The sequence below is a fragment of the Lepisma saccharinum genome, chromosome 9 (assembly GCF_977018435.1).
Source record: "Lepisma saccharinum chromosome 9, izLepSacc3.1, whole genome shotgun sequence".
NCBI lineage: Eukaryota > Metazoa > Arthropoda > Insecta > Zygentoma > Lepismatidae > Lepisma > Lepisma saccharinum.
In genome coordinates, this window is record NC_139237.1 from 35,454,059 (window position 1) to 35,472,104 (window position 18,046).

Here is an 18,046-nt window from a genome sequence, read left to right on the forward strand (position 1 = left end):
TATAAATATCACAGAAAGTATGAGATACCAATGTATCTAAAGAACATTTCTTTGGTTTTATTCAACAGACTCGTTCATACCATCACTAACACCTCAATTAAGCTGGAGTGTAACTAATCCTCCACTTTGACTACAATGCACAATCGAAAGTTACTTCTCTCGTTTTGACCAGCAAAACTACTTCAATATTATACTATATCAATTATACTTATCGTGTCGATTACGATTTTAACAAACTCGCGTAATTTTCAAATTACGTAATCAACCGTTGCATGCCTTCAATTTACAGTTACAATGATAATATCATTTTATAAGTTGCTCGTAAAAAGGGGAAGCAAATTGGTAAGCTAGGTAAAATATTGGGAGTCGCACTACAAGACTGTCCCGATTTTTCCAGATTTACATTTTTTGCAACCAATAACGTGTTTTTGCATTCATATCAAAAGCACGAGATGAATGTCATGGATTTAACACGTGCCGTTTCTAATCATAAAGTACATATCCTAATATCCGGTGGTCACTCGTAACCTCCTTACGTAACACAATGCAAAAATTATCGGCAAATTACAAACCATCAAATTGTTCCGATTACTTCTTTGCTGTCGCGTAATCCAACACTATAAAGTACGACTGCAAAATCAAATTACGCGTACTTGTGCTATTTCGGCATTCGACGCAATTTTCAAAGGGGTCAAAATGGGTACTTGTCAAAAACACACACGTTGCACTATAAAGTTCACTACTCATACCTGTATAGAAATGTGACGTGTACTAGGCACGAGGCTTCCAATTTTCCATGTATCAGCAAAAATGGTCAAATGGCTTCCTTCGTGAAATGAAGTCCCAAATTACGTCTTTCCATCGTAATTTATCCTGGCTTCTATCCGGAGGAGCTTTTCCCAATTCTCCTTTGCTATCTTCACCAAGTGTCATCTAAGTGCTTTCTTCACCAAGCACATCCTCCATGCTTTCTTCTCCAAGCATCGTCTACTTCGGGCAGGCGAAGAAACCATTCCTGTTGATGCAGGCAACCTTCGCAGTTTTCGTGGGGGTATTGAAGAAACATAGCACTTCACTGCGTGTACTCCTGTAATCAAAGTCTGCAGGGGCAGTTCATTCCGCAATGTTCCCAGTCTCGTAGTGCACATGTTGACTCGTTGCGTGATGGAAGGTCGAGTGAGTTTACGAGCTGCCGTAACCCACTGGGAAATCGTCCATCAGGTGACGCTGTTACGTCATACCTACTCTAAGTAGCCCTAGTGCTGCCATCTCGTATCATTTCAACGAACTACGTGGTCCATATACACAAACTTGGGAGCAATCAGGCGACAAGCGCCAGCGACAAACTTGTAACGTAATTTACGTAATAATAAATGCGGAAATACGTTACAAATCACCCGCAACTGGCAAAAAAAAAAAAAAATAATAATAGAGCCTATCCCTGAGCAACAATGATAAACATTCCTTTAAACCAGGCATGATACTAGTAAAGTTTTTTCCGACATCCACATAATTATACGATTATAAAACCCTTAAATATAAACCTTTTTCCTAGGAATTACCATATCACCACATACAAGTAAAAGATTACAAAGAGCATAAATATATATCATCAGGTAGTTCAAAAATATTATTGATTAATTGATTACAGTAAGACAATGAAAAGTTTTGCAATAAATATTAATACCATCATTTTATAAACCTATTAAGCTTAAGGAAAAATCATCAATTTCCAATTCAAGAAATCTAAATAATTCACTAATATATTAAACAATGCCTTCATGAAAAATAGGCTCTTGCATATTGATATTAAGAATTGAAGAGCTTCAGTTAACATAGTAGCCTGATAAGGAACGTGAAGTAAGTAAAGATGTGCAGATCCAATTCCATATGAAGCCAGATGGGACGGCAATTCTTAATGGACGAATTTTTTCTCGAAAATGACATGAAACAAAAAAATAACGGAAAATTAGAATAAGGAAGAGAAGAAGTTATAGGATAGAATGAGAAAAATTTAATTTCAGTCATGATAAGAAAGGAAAAGGAATGAGCAACTTTACATCAAGCACAATAAGTTTTTCTAAGGTAGCAAGAAGGCATCTCTAATTGAAAAAGTTAATTTCTTTCCATACAAAAAAATATATATATATAAGCATGACGTACTGCCTGAAGGCATAGTCAAGAGGAATTTAGTAATTATGAATTGAAAAATTTTGAAAACCTGAATATAAGTTAAATAAATAAATGCTGTAACATTTTCAAATAACATAGTAAATAAACATGTGTACACCATCAAAATACATGAGAAATACCTGAATCAATCAAAATAAGATACACGTTATTCAATATATATACTACCAAAACCTCAACAGAGCCTTAATTTGTAAAATTCATAGGCAATGTTGATTAGATTGTAAATATAACAATAATCATGAAAAACATTATAGAGAGATTCAATATAAGTTTTCAATATTTATTAAAACCAACAATAAGGAATAATACTATCTCATGATTATGGTTGTGTATGCATTCTGGAATTTTTCTTCCAGCAGTATTGGACCAAGTGTCCTGGCAAGGAAAATGAAGCATTAACCTGGGAGGAAACTATTTAGTTATCTTTAAGAGGATATTCATGAAGTGGCGTTTTTGCAAATTTTAAGGGAATAAATGAATAATGAAAACGCCCCCTAAAATTACAAATGCACAATCAAAAAATGAAATTTATATAAAATAGGATTGATGTTGGGGATCTTAAAGAATGATGGCCAAAAAAAATAGCAAAAACCATTTCCAAAATCAAATTCAAAAATTCACGTCTTAACGTTACAAAATTCCCAAAAGGTACAAAAAGGGAGGAAAAAAGGGGGGTATTGAATGAGGAAAAAAAATCTAGCTCACCAATCCTAATATTCTTTATACAAATGTCGTTTTAGAACTGTCAAGGTCAAAAGCAGAAATAATTGATGTCAAATTCAAATGTATAATGGGAAAAAAAATCTCAAAATTCCAAAGATCAAAATTAATTCTGGCAAAAAAATTATCAAAACAAAAAAAAAAATTGACTGCCCCTTCCCCCTCCAAAAAAATTTCCACTGTGCATGTTACATGTAGGCAGCTCAAGTAAAAGAACCATGCCCTGCTACCAGGAACTTTGTAACGTGTTGGCTGCGTACTAGAAAAAGGTACAATAAAGCCTTATGGGAAGCGTGAAGAAATAGGTCCGGGATCGATTAATGTACGCGCTATAAAGCAAGCGACAACCAACAGTTACAAGTAACAAATTGTTGAGGTCATTGGCCAGTGCTTTAACACCGCCACCTCAGTCTCAATAGAGAACCAATGGCGAGCCTATGTCCAAGGTTAAAGAAAAATATAATTCTCGGTACTGGTCACCACCTATAAATCAATCAAAATAAGTAATAGGCAATAGTATTCACAAAATATCGTGGAATATTATACTCAGGTTTGACAATTCTCACAAATATCCTGCAATACAAAAAATACACACTAACGCACAACTGCAACAGATAATGCAGATTCTTGTTGGTATTGACTCAGGTTTGAACTTTTCATTGTGTATTTTGTATTGCAATTATGAGAATTATTAAAGTGGTATTTATTATGTAAAAATTAATTGATGTGTACAAGTCTTTCAATGAGTACTATACTCACACGCTTAATATTATGTATATTTTTTTGTGTGTGTATGATATTTGGTTGTTTTTTTTGCCTCTCATTTCATTTCAAGTTGAATCATCACTTTTTTGACAATAATGTGTTACAGTATATCATTTCTTGCGCTATTTTGATAAATATATATATATGATGGATGTTTCACTGAATCTTTAAATAATTCAATATGTAATTGATGCTCCTAATTCTAAATTTTTATTCCCCTCCCTTAGGTTTCCTCGCCCCTTTCCTATTCCTTTTTTTATCTTCAATTTCTTCTTCTCTTCTAATTCTTCTTTTTTTTGTTTATTTTCATGTTTTCCGAGGGAACTTATGTGTTGAGTGTGCCACCCTGGAAATCATCGTTTTGTGCATCAAATCCATCCAAAAATAAGTAAAACCAACATATTATTATTAAGGACTACCCATTGGATAGTGCATTGTTTCTGGTATTATTTCTCAGAATTCTTTCGCCACACAATGTTATATGGACATCCTTTATGTATCATGCTATCTTTAATGTCTCTGTATGATCACACTAGTGTTCGAATTCCTGTAAATGTTCCCCCCCTTTTTTTTCTTCGACATTATGTTTATACCCCTTGTACGAGGGTAATCAAAATTGTCATACTAACATATTATCTCATGGAGTCATCTCGATTGCAATCGATCTTTTCATGCTTCATTTTCATGATTATCACGATATCATATTACTATGTACATTAATTGGTGTGTGTAATTTGTTTCCCAATCTATGTCTAGTCAAGATATTACCATATTCTAGTCTTAAACATATTGTTTGTGTGTGCTTATGGCTATATATTTATTGATGCTTGTTTCTCTCTAGTCACATATTTATGGTGACTGTGGTACCAATACAAGTAATAGTCTATAATAAAAGAACCATAAATATGTGACTATAGAGAAACAAGTATCAATAAATATATAGCCATAAGCACACACAAAGAATATGTTTAAGACTAGAACATGATAATATCTTGATTAGACAGATTAGTAAACAAATTACACACACTAATTAATGTACATAGTAATATGATATCGTGATAAACATGAAAATGAAGCATAAGAAGATCGATTGCAATTGAGATGACTCCATGAGATAATATGTTAGTATGACAATTTTAATTACCCACGGACAATGGGTATAAACATAATGTCGAAGAAAAAAAGGGGGGAAACATTTATATGAATTCAAACACTAATGTGATCATAGTGACAGTAAGACACAGATACATAAGAGATGTCCAAATAACATTGTGTGGTGAAAGAATTCTGAAAAATACCAGAAACGACGCACTATCCAATGGGTAGTCCTTAATAATAATATGTTGGTTTTACTTATTGTTGGATGGATTGATGCACAAAACAATGATTTCCAGGGTGGCACACTCAACACATAAGTTCCCTCGGAAAACATGAAAAATAAACAAAAAAAAAGAAGAATTAGAAGAGAAGAAGAAATGGAAGATAAAAAATGGAATAGAAAAGGGGTGAGGAAACCTAAGGGAGGGGAATAAAAAATAAGAATTAGGAGCATCAATTACATATTGAATTAGTTAAAGATTTAGGCAAACATCCATCATATATATATATATATATATCAAAATAGTACAGGAGATGATATACTGTAACACATTATTGTCAAAGAATTGATGATTCAACTTGATATGAAATGAGAGGCAAAAGAGGCCCAAATATAATACACACACAAAAAAAAAATATATATATAACATTAAGCATGTGAATATAGTACTCATTGAAAAACTAGTACACATCAATTAATTTTTACATAATAAATACCTCTTCAATAATTCTTATAATACTAATACAAAAGATACAATGAAAAGTTCAATCCTGAGTCAAATACAAACAAGAATCTGCATTATCTGCGAGGAACAGGAGCATGAGACGCAGAACGAGTAGTAGGGGGGCGACGTCGACAGTGAGAATCAGAATGTCCAGATTGACGACAAAAATGGCAATAAAAGGATTGGAAAGAACGTGAAGAACGCTGAGGGTTTTGATCCCGGGGGGTAACCGTGTGAAGTGGAAATTCCACATGCCGGTCAACACGACCTGAGGGGTTTTGGGTATATGCATTTTGCATCTCCAAGGGAGTAATAGAATGGGCGAGAGTAACCAACTCTGACATAGACTGTGGTCGGGATTGAAATAGCAAACAATTTGTGGAGGTGTTATTAAGGTGTTGTAAAATGAACGTAACTAAGATATTTGAGTCCCAACCCAATGCCAAGGCCTCCGCCGAATCATGAACGTCCGACACATAAATGTGGAGAGTCTCCCACTCACGTTGAGGGCGGGTGACATAAGTATTCACTAATGTGTTGTATAATGACATAGGGACGGAATGGCGCCAGATGTAAGTTTTCATATCTGGCCAGGACATTGAAGAAGCAAGAGCAGTTGCCCAAAGAGTTTGAAGAACTCCCTCAGTACGGCGAATAGCGTTATGGAGTAACCAAACTAATGGATACTGATGAGACGCTACAAGACGTTGGAGAGCCAACATAAACATAAATAAGGCCGTATGATTATGACCATCACACATGATCAGAGCGTTCACCATGTTGCTGGTTTTTTGTACGCAAAGCGTAGGAAAAACGTCACAAACTCCCCCACGTAGAAAAGAAGAATATACGCCAAATATATAACAATTAGAATATGCAAAATTTAAGTAAAGGGCACAAAAATTATAGCAACAATCAATAACACCTGCTGGGAGCATCATATCTACAGCAATACAAGTAATAGTCTATATAAAAAAACCATAAATATGTGACTAGAGAGAAACAAGCATCAATAAATATATAGCCATAAGCACACACAAACAATATGCTTAAGACTAGAATATGGTAATATCTTGACTAGACATAGATTGGGAAACAAATTACACACACCAATTAATGTACATAGTAATATGATATCGTGATAATCATGAAAATGAAGCATGAAAAGATCGATTGCAATCGAGATGACTCCATGAGATAATATGTTAGTATGACAATTTTGATTACCCTCGTACAAGGGGTATAAACATAATGTCGAAGAAAAAAAAGGGGGGAACATTTACAGGAATTCGAACACTAGTGTGATCATACAGAGACATTAAAGATAGCATGATACATAAAAGATGTCCATATAACATTGTGTGGCGAAAGAATTCTGAGAAATAATACCAGAAACAATGCACTATCCAATGGGTAGTCCTTAATAATAATATGTTGGTTTTACTTATTTTTGGATGGATTTGATGCACAAAACGATGATTTCCAGGGTGGCACACTCAACACATAAGTTCCCTCGGAAAACATGAAAATAAACAAAAAAAAGAAGAATTAGAAGAGAAGAAGAAATGAAAGATAAAAAAAGGAATAGGAAAGGGACGAGGAAACCTAAGGGAGGGGAATAAAAATTTAGAATTAGGAGCATCAATTACATATTATTTAAAGATTCAGTGAAACATCCATCATATATATATATTTATCAAAATAGCGCAAGAAATGATATACTGTAACACATTATTGTCAAAAAAGTGATGATTCAACTTGAAATGAAATGAGAGGCAAAAAAAAACCAAATATCATACACACACAAAAAAATATACATAATATTAAGCGTGTGAGTATAGTACTCATTGAAAGACTTGTACACATCAATTAATTTTTACATAATAAATACCACTTTAATAATTCTCATAATTGCAATACAAAATACACAATGAAAAGTTCAAACCTGAGTCAATACCAACAAGAATCTGCATTATCTGCGAGGAACAGGAGCGTGAGACGCAGAACGAGTAGTAGGAGGGCGACGTCGACAGTGGGAATCAGAATGTCCTGATTGACGACAAAAATGGCAATAAAAGGATTGAAAAGAACGTGAAGAACGCTGAGGGTTTTGATCCCGGGTGGCGGGGTACAAAAGTGAAGCCATGTGAGAGTCAGATAACTCCACTTCTGATGAAGCTTCCTCGCGGAGATAATATGGTTTAATTATGGGAAATGTGGACCTTCCGGAGGAAAACTTCAGTTTCCGGATCTACCAAGAGAACCGTTACGAGGCCCAAAACCTTAAAAACCTTACCAGGACCCGCCCAACGTTGCCGGAGTTTCGCAGTAACCTTGTGGAAGGCGTTACTCTGGGAAAAGGTTTTATAGAGAACTAAATCTCCCACCTTAAATGAGGAAGGTTGTCTGTTAATCGGGGGAAAAGGAAAAGAGGTCGACCCAACCCGTGGCAAATGGCCTTGAAAGGGAAGCGACATTATATTTGTTCCTCGATGAGGATATCCAAAAGGTGTCAAAAAATATAGCCAAAACAAAAAGGGGACTAACAATATCCAAAATACAAGGTAAGTGCAATAATGCAACATCAAGATATACTGTAAAATATTGAAAATCAATAAACAAAAGTTCTTATGTATGAATCTGTACCAAAAAAAAATTTTCAAAAGAATGTCTCAAAAAAAAGGGGGGGTAAATCTATCGTCCTGAAAAAAAAGGGGGGGCTCCAAGGTTAACAAGAAAATTGTTAAGCAGCCAACAATGTATGGCCACAAGGGAATTTATTAAACAAGCAAGGTTATAAAACGGAATGTTGGTATCACCAATACTACCCAAAAAATAGAAGTGCGGGGAAGGGAAAAATATTTTGTGATATTTCTTGTATATAAATTAATAAAACCTGCTCTGATACCAGGAACTTTGTAACGTGTTGGCTGCGTACTAGAAAAAGGGACAATAAAGCCTTATGGGAAGCGTGAAGAAATAGGTCCGGGATCGATTAATGTACGCGCTATAAAGCAAGCGACAACCAACAGTTACAAGTAACAAATTGTTGAGGTCATTGGCCAGTGCTTTAACACCGCCACCTCAGTCTCAATAGAGAACCAATGGCGAGCCTATGTCCAAGGTTAAAGAAAAATATAATTCTCGGTACTGGTCACCACCTATAAATCAATCGAAATAAGTAATAGGCAATAGTATTCACAAAATATCGTGGAATATTATACTCAGGTTTGACAATTCTCACAAATATCCTGCAATACAAAAAATACACACTAACTACTCATAAGGAAACTACAAAGTCCATACTACCCGATGAAATTCTTAACTTCCTTTCTTACCAATACCAACTTCGCAGCTTCACTTTCTTATGAGGAAGGTTCGTTAACAAAACGTATGTAACAATATTCAGTTTTAAGACTTGAGTCAAGAATTTATTAGATTCAATTCTGTACAAGAAACAATCAATATCTCAATTTTCAACAATGCGAGAAACATTTCATCATAAACAAATCCAATTTAATTGCATTTAGAAAATCTCTACAAGTGAAACTTTAACAAATCTTTCTTACAACCTTTTCCTCCGTCATTGACGTATCAAGAATATGTATTACTATTTAGACGTTAATAACAACATGAATTACAATCACGATTAAATTCCTTCCTTTGTACCCAATTATAAAATCCACTTGGACACCAAAACAAGCATTTTTCAATTAATTAACAAATGGCTTACTTAGGTCTGTTATCCTTTTGCCACAATAATTTACACAACTTTTCCCTTTTTTATATTTGATGCTCCCACCAATCTAATTTAATGTTGTGCCACCCTAACATTGATTATTCCAACATTTAAAGGTTCGCGACGATGGACAGGAAATATCATTCGTACGCCTCGCAAAATTTCAATGTTACGCGAACGTTGCAAGTTTCATCATTTTCATTCTTGTATCACAAAATATCCAACTAGTAATGTCCCATTAATTAGCCCACACGCATTAATTGCAATTGAGAATAATTTAAACTTTCATCCCCCGTTCTTCCTTCGTTTACGCTTTTAAGTTCTGACTCAGTCATAATAAACCAACGGGATTCAAATCCACTTTCGCGACTTGGACTTCGCAGAACTAACAGAACGTATCGACACTGTACATACCTCCATTTATCACTTCCAAAAATGTTCCAACCTCCAGTTCACGCTGCAAGGGGCGGTCAGTCAAACAGAACTCTGTCTTCCTTCGCTTTCTGGTATCTAGATATTGGGGTAACCTCCGGTAACGTCCATCAATTTCGTCCCTCAACTACACCTCTGGATACAGGTCTACGTTGCGGAAAGTTGGCGAAATCTAACAGGCCCTCGTTAGACTTCTCACTCCAATCAAATGCAACTTCCTTGCAAGCGTATGAGATCCGTCACAAAAGGTACTTCTATCTCGCGTTGACGTGTCGAACTTCATAGAGAGCAACAATAACGAAGTGTGCAATCGCAATCAGAATAAAGTTAAAGTCTCGCCCGCGAGACGACTTGCACACTTAAACCAGCACCATACTCTCTGCCCCTTTTTCCCCTCGTCAGCCAAGTCACGCTGACAACTTTCGCGTAGGTCTCCCAAGTCGGAACTGAATACTGCAGTTTTTTGTGTCAGCTCGAGAAGCGAGCGCCGAGTGAGAGGTCAATGGAGACCTCTAGCGGGGGCTAATATAATCAAGAAAGACAAGCGAGACGCAAGGCGTACGAAGAATGAGGAATTGTGACGTTATTCCACGCAGAATTATTACGTAATACTTTTTTGTACGCAAAGCGTAGGAAAAACGTCACACTATTCATTTTCATAGTGAACTGGAAAAGCGTTCGTGCTACACCCCCACTGTAGAATCTAGAGTTTCTATCCGAACATCACGAAACTCGACTGAGAGCATCCATATGGACCATAGACACGAAAGATAAAAACAAATTCGGCATTCCTGTTCATTTTCATAGTAAACTGGAAAAGCGTTCGTGCTACACCCCCACTCTAGAATCTAGAGTTTCTATCGGAACATCACGAAACTCGGCTGAGAGCATCCATATAGACCATAGACATTAGAGATAACAAGAAATTCGTCATTCCTATTCATTTCCATAGTAAACTGGAAAAGCGTTCGTGCTACACCCCCAACTCTAGAATCTAGAGTTTCTATCGGAACATCACGAAACTCGGCTGAGAGCATCCATATAGACCATAGACATTAGCGATAACAAGAAATTCGTCATTCCTATTCATTTTCATAGTAAACTGGAAAAGCGTTCGTGCTACACCCCCCACTCTAGAATCTAGAGTTTCTATCGGAACATCACGAAACTCGGCTGAGAGCATCCATATAGACCATAGACATTAGCGATAACAAGAAATTCGTCATTCCCATTCATTTTCATAGTAAACTGGAAAAGCGTTCGTGCTACACACCCCACTCTAGAATCTAGAGTTTCTATCGGAACATCACGAAACTCGGCTGAGAGCATCCATATAGACCATAGACATTAGCGATAACAAGAAATTCGTCATTCCTATTCATTTTCATAGTAAACTGGAAAAGCGTTTGTGCTACACCCCCACTCTAGAATCTAGAGTTTCTATCGGAACATCACGAAACTCGGCTGAGAGCATCCATATAGACCATAGACATTAGAGATAACAAGAAATTCGTCATTCCTATTCATTTCCATAGTAAACTGGAAAAGCGTTCGTGCTACACCCCCACTCTAGAATCTAGAGTTTCTATCGGAACATCACGAAACTCGGCTGAGAGCATCCATATAGACCATAGACATTAGCGATAACAAGAAATTCGTCATTCCTATTCATTTTCATAGTAAACTGGAAAAGCGTTCGTGCTACACCCCCACTCTAGAATCTAGAGTTTCTATCGGAACATCACGAAACTCGGCTGAGAGCATCCATATAGACCATAGACACGAAAGATAAATAGGAATTCGGCATTCCTGTTTATTTTCATAGTAAACTGGAAAAGCGTTCGTGCTACACCCCCAACTCTAGAATCTAGAGTTTCTTTCGGAACATCACGAAACTCGGCTGAGTGCATCCATATAGACCATAGACACGAACGATAACAAGAAATTCGTCATTTCTATTCATATTCAATGTATACTGCAAAAGCGTTCGTGCTACACCCCCCACTCTAGAATCTAGAGTTTCTATCGGAACATCACGAAACTCGGCTGAGAGCATCCATATAGACCATAGACATTAGCGATATCAAGAAATTCGTCATTCCTATTCATTTTCATAGTAAACTCGAAAAGCGTTCGTGCTACACCCCCGACTCTAGAATGTAGAGTTTCTATCGGAACATCACGAAACTCGGCTGAGAGCATCCATATAGACCATAGACATTAGCGATAACAAGAAATTCGTCATTCCTATTCATTTTCATAGTAAACTGGAAAAGCGTTCGTGCTACACCCCCCACTCTAGAATCTAGAGTTTATATCGGAACATCACGAAACTCGGCTGAGAGCATCCATATAGACCATAGACACGAAAGATAAAAAGAAATTCGGCATTCCTGTTCATTTTCATAGTAAACTGGAAAAGCGTTCGTTCTACACCCCCCACTCTAGAATCTAGAGTTTTTATCCGAACATCACAAAACTCGGCAGAGAGCATCTGTATAGACCATAGACACGACCGATAAAAGAAAATTACACATTCCTATTCATTTTTATAGTAAACTGGAAAAGTGTTCGTGTTACCCCCTCGCACTAGAATCTAGATTTATTGTCTGAACATCACGAAATTCGACTTAGAGCATTCCTGTAGACCATGGATACAAAATATAACAAAATATTCGAGATTGTCATTTATTTTGATGGTAAATTGTAGGAAACGTACCCCTGAAAAAAGTACTGAATAATTGGTGTTATGATCAAAAATATTTATGTGTTGGAATGATTTGATTGAATCTTATACGAACTGATACAACCCGAAAGGGCCGGTGACTACAATGCACATTCCTCTGTACTGTTGATTGCTTTATGGAGCTAAAACACAGCTGCCAAGTTAAATAGAAAACCCTTCGATATAACTTTTTTTTAATATATATATATATACACACAGGGTGAGGCAGTCAAACGGGAAGATTTAAAACATTCAAAAAAAAAATAGAGAGAGCAAATATTATTTATTTTTTAAACATGAATGTACTGTACATGAGTGGAAATTACTAGTGTACCTGAAAAATGTTCATTTTTTGAATATGGTGACAGTAAGATGACATCCAATGTGCAACACACATTGTTGGAGTCTTGGAGTAAATCTGACCATGACGTTGCATAGCATCTCCAATGGAATGTTGTGGATCTCTTGCCGAATTCGCTCCATCAAATCTTCCCTGGTTCTTGGAGGGTTGTCCTTGAATACTTTGGATTTGAGGTAACCTCAAACAAAAAATTTCAGGAGCTTCTAAGTCAGGTGAACGTGCAGGCCATGGAATATCCCCGAATCTGCTGATGAGATGACCAGGAAATGCGAGTCTAAGCACATCCATAGACACGCTTGCCGTACGGCTAGTTGCACCATCTTGCTGGAAGAGTTTCTTCACCTGGCTCCTAGTCGAGGGCAGGCAGGAAAATGTTACAAACATGTCAGCATAACGTCCAGCATTTACCGTCACCGTGTTCATTTTCGAAAAAGTAGAGGTCGATGATTCCACAACCTCACGGACGGATTTACTCTGAGACTCTGAGAATGTGTGCAAAACCAAGGATGCCATCTTGCTGACATCATATTTAAAAAAAAAAAAAAATAACATTTTTCAGGTACACTAGTAATTTTCACTCATGTACAGTACATGCATGTTAAAAAAAAAAAAAAATTGCTCTCTATTTTTTGTGAATTTATTAAATCTTCCCGCTTGAGTGCCTCACCCTATATATTACCAGCTTATTTGCTTTTGAGATATTTAAAACAGTTCTGAATATCAAAGTTTTTAGATGAGGTGTTTTTCCCTTAGCACATATCAATGTATTGCAGTTGAATTAGAATGAAATTCTTTTGTTTGAATTCTTGTTTTAAGTGCACTTTATGCAGATAGGCTAGTTGGGACTGAAATTACAATTTAAAGTGGGATCTGAACCACTGTGCAATGGGCCTCCACTGGGTATCGAACCCATCCTGGGTTACATGGTGACAACATTACCAATATGCATCGGTTGGGTGAAATTCTTTTGAAATAGTATATCAAATGCTGGTATAGGGGCCTCCCCGATGGCGCAGTGGTAGCGTCGTTGCCTTGTAATCAAGGGGTCCCGGGTTCGATACCCGGTGGAGGCACATAGTGGTTCGGATCCCACTTTAAACTGTAGGTCCAGTCCCGATTAGCCTTACTGTGCATAAAGTGGACTTAAAACACCAAATCAAACCAAACCAAATGCTGGTATAGAGTGAAGTCAGACCACAATGAAAGAATTTTAACTTCCATGAATTTGAATTTTTTGTGTGTTTAGAATATAACCACACACACATAGCCCTCCTTTAGAATGTCTTCTTGAACGAGATTGAAATGTTTCAAACAGAAAATAATTTCTCTCTCCATCTAGGGTAAAATAAACAAATTTTGTATCCTCATAGCCAAATCAAAGAGCAAATTAAATTGCAGTTCCGCGTATAGAAAAATACCATCCTCAGTTGTTCCCATTTGTTCATACATTTTCACTTACAACTGTTGTGGCTAAACATGTTGACTGATTGACCACCACAGATGCAATCTTTGAGTCCTGGTGTTAGTACGGGTGTTTCCTTGAGGTGTTAGCAAATTTTCCTACTTAACATTTCATTATCAATCATCACAATTACCTTACAGAGGCAGCAGAAGCTGAAAATTACAATAAATGTAAAAGATCTTTCTTTCATAACTGGTTTGTGGTAAACCCTTTCACACTTCCCACGCTAGCAATTGCTCGACAATGAGAAGTGAGAAAAAAGCAAATCAAGCGGATAGAACCAAGAAGAGAAGTGCTTACCGAGACAATGGCGTCACAGTGTAGTCTAATTCCTTGTGTTTTGTTGAAGAAACTTATTTTGTAAGCAAGGTGTTATCTTAATCCTGAGGGTTCAACTGCCAAAGAGTACTAGCACAGTTACTCCTTGTTTCTTTTCTCAGCAAAATAATTCATGGCATTACACACACAAATATATTATATTACATACGTATGTTCAGAGCTCATTCTCAAAGAGAATACCAAACACCAATAGAGGTTTACTGTTCACATGCTGTGTAGACCCAACTACACATGGATCCCATCATGCATCCTTTGTGAGAAATGCATATCCACATACACTTCAGTAAAGAACCTGTGCTGATGTCACCAAAATATTAATTTCAATCAATGAATCTAGTAACGAAATTGGTAAATTCATCATCAGCAGGGGTAGAAAAATTATGGTTGCCATGAGATTTGGAAATTTTCAAATGGTGTCTGAATTTTCTTTTTCTATTAAAAAAAAAATATGGAAATTTCCACTACCTTTTTTTAAAAGGAACAAATACAGTATGTTTTTTATGGTGGTGCGTTTTCTGTATCACGTGCATCAATAAATCAGAATAATAAACATTAAATTGTTTTACTGTTGCTAGCTGAATTTTAAAATATTTGGATTTGCTGCATATTAAAATGTATTGCGAAGTTATTCATGCTGTTACCAGTTGAGTCTTTTTGAATGCCACTCCAGCAGCAATAATTCAAGACCTTTAATTCAATATTGTATTAATTAATCAAATGTTTTAATATCTCAAAATGTCCAGACTCCTGTATTTTGTATTAACATACACGTGGTTCATTTTCTTACAGGAATGAAGTTACTATAAAGCATAACTGCTCAAATTTGGCATGTCACAGACAAATGATTTACTAGACATTCACAGCTGATGGTAAAGTTAAAAGTTTGATTTCTATTATGATGCTCTCTCAGTTTCAGACGATGTGAAAATCTAAGTAAAATGGCAATGCCTAAATGCAGAGGAAACTTGCTGCAGTCTCACCTCAATACCATTCCATAAAACACTGCAAGATGTGGAATAATGAATAAAAACTCGATACTGTCGCCTTATCATATACACCATGTATCAGACACAGTAATGGAAGAAAATGTACTGCTGAAGCCAAAGAGGCATCAGTCTAAGTTGCTTGACAGACCAGCAGTTCTCAAAGAGTGAACCATGAAAACCTATATGAAACATTATAAAAATGGGAAAACATGAACACACATTATGCATGGTGAAATCGTATCCCACAACACACAAACAAACAAACAAAAAAAAGGTATGGTTTGAGAACAGCTGCTCTAGACACTACAACCTAATATTTACTTCATGGCATGTAAAGCAACTTACAACATACATGTGGCATCACAGAATGATGAAGGGAATTCTCCAAGAAAGCGAAAGATCAATGTGTCAAATATTTAATTTATTGAAAGCATAGGAAGTATATATGGATGATATATAAAAATTACATATTAAAAAAACAATGCATAAGTACAGGAAGTTTATATTGATCATATAATATATAAAAATTACATATTAAAAAAACAATGTATAAGTATAGGAAGTTTATATTGATCATATAATATATAAAAATTACATATTAAAAAAAACAATGTATAAGTAGGAAGTTTATATTGATCATATAATATATAAAAATTACATATTAAAGAAAACAATGCATAAGTAAAGGAAGTTTATATTGATCATATAATACACTGTGGCCCAAAAATAGGTATACAGTACATACGACTGTCGGCCTGACATTGTTCTTTGTAAGTTCATTATCCTTTTAAGATATCTTGATACTATGAATGATGGCTAGTAATTTGAAAGTACACAGTCATCCTACTACCCACTAAAAATTGTTCATTAATTGTTGATGAATAAAGTCACTGGTACTGTATACCTACTTTTGGTCCACCCTGTATATAAAATTACACATTAAAAAAACAATAAATAAGTATTACAAGACACAGAAATTACATATTAAAAATACAATACATAAGGATTACAAGAGCCGAAGAAAGGTGATCATGTGGTTTTAAGACTTCTTTCAGGAGCTTGTTATGTCTCTCCATTCTGTTGTTTGTTCTGTTGCTCAAATGACACAAGCCCTGATGGAAGCAAGGGGCCCACATTTCCTTGCATGAATGCCAGTTCTGTAAAAAATATTTATGAAAATCTGTATCTGTTTTCTCCAACAACTGTAGACATTCATTATAATCTTCCTCACGAGGGGAATAAACCATCTTATTGATAAGAGACATCAATACATCCCGTACTTCGGCACTACCAATGCTTTGTATTTTCTTCTTGAATGCCTTAATAACATGGAAAATACACAGTATTATCCATGTATCAGGCAAAAGACATTTCAGTACATGGATTTCATTGAGGTCCTTATCAACTACTAAAACTTTACACTTTGTACAAATACATTTATTTGCATCAATGAAAGAGGACATTGCAGCAGAGAGAACATCCCTTGATTCATTTTCAACAAATATATACCCCAAAGGTCTCCCCTTGCCATTCCCATCCTCGCATAAAATTGTATATACAGGAAAACCTTCAATGTTAACTTTGTAGGTTCCATCAACAAGCAGAACATCACTGTACTTTTCAGCAAGCTCCTTCATTGTTTCAGTTAGGAAAAAAACATACGAAAACGTATCATCATCATTTTTTCCAACAACACCATTAGGGTTTCTGGATTGAAAGTTCTGCACAACATCAATGAAGAGCTCAGATTCGGTCTTACCTTTATTGTTGTCTCTTTGTAAATCCCTGCGAATATTTCTAACATCCTGAGAGGTTAACTCCTTCCCGGTAATATTCAAAATGTAACGTTTGAACTCCCTGGTACTAACACTATACTCTAAGAGATGTGCATATCTACCCTTCTCTTCTTTTGTCAATAACCGATTTCTATTATACGATGCAAACAGAGACTCACCAATTTCATGGCAATGATTGGTATCAACTTTCCCAATTCTGTATCTGAATGGTTTGGTCACCAAATTGACATTAACAAGTGCTGTGCAACCTAAAGCGTGAAATGATTGTGTTCTCCTAATATTTTTGCCCCGTGGCTTTGGCTTACCAAAATGGGTACAGTAATATTTAGCTTTTCTAATACCTTATGAGTTAAAGGAAACATTAAAGAAATCACGTGTATGGGGCAACAGTGAAGGAAGAAGCATGAGAAAATTGAAGATGTGTTAGGAGACAATCCACGGCTAATAGAATGGCTACAATATTCTGATGCTGAGAAAAAAGGTTGGAAATGCAGGACATTGAAAGGTGTTATAAAATATAGATGGAGGTAAAAGAAGCAAAGTGCAGCATATAAATGCTAAAACAATTACTTTACAAATTATATGTGTAGTCACAAAGGATGCGGATAGGGAGGAGATAAGCAAAACAAATTTACTGAAAGTACTGTGTCTGACATCTGAAATTTGGAGTGGTTTGTGGGAGGTTGAAGACAGATCAAAATGGAT

At 35.9% G+C, this 18,046-nt stretch overlaps 1 protein-coding gene across 1 annotated transcript in view; it reads right to left on the reverse strand.

Annotated features, from left to right (window-relative positions):
* The window catches only part of LOC145992000 (sulfotransferase 1 family member D1-like), a 513,969-nt gene that overhangs the window by 101,414 nt on the left and 394,509 nt on the right, over positions 1-18,046 (reverse strand). The gene's annotated exons all lie outside the window — the stretch shown is intronic.